Source organism: Haliaeetus leucocephalus, unplaced genomic scaffold (assembly GCF_000737465.1).
Source record: "Haliaeetus leucocephalus isolate CR32 unplaced genomic scaffold, Haliaeetus_leucocephalus-4.0 Scaffold273, whole genome shotgun sequence".
NCBI lineage: Eukaryota > Metazoa > Chordata > Aves > Accipitriformes > Accipitridae > Haliaeetus > Haliaeetus leucocephalus.
This window is the reverse complement of record NW_010972709.1, coordinates 3491958-3492323: the sequence shown is the minus strand read 5'-3', so window position 1 is coordinate 3492323 and position 366 is coordinate 3491958.

The window sequence follows — 366 nt, the reverse complement described above, 5'->3', positions numbered from 1 at the left end:
GTGATGGAGCATCCCTGGGTACCTCTCCTCTCCCCAGGGGAATGCGTCCAAGGGGGATGGAGCATCCCTGAGTACCTCTCCTCTCCCTGGGGGAATGTGTCCAAGGGGGATGGAGCATCCCTCCCCGGGGGAAGGGAGGTGTGTGGGGGGGTGGTAGTGCTCGGCCCCCCCCCCTACCAACCCTCAGCTTCCAGCCGTGCCTCTGTATCTGACTTTTTAGAAGGGATGGAGAAGGCGGGGGGGGGGTCCCCAACGGGGAGGGGCTCTGCAGCCGAGCCCGGGACCGGCTCCCTCCCTCTCTGGGCTGTACGAGGCGGGCAGGGGGTGGGTGTCTGTGGGTGGGTGGGTGGGTGGGAGTGGGTGTGA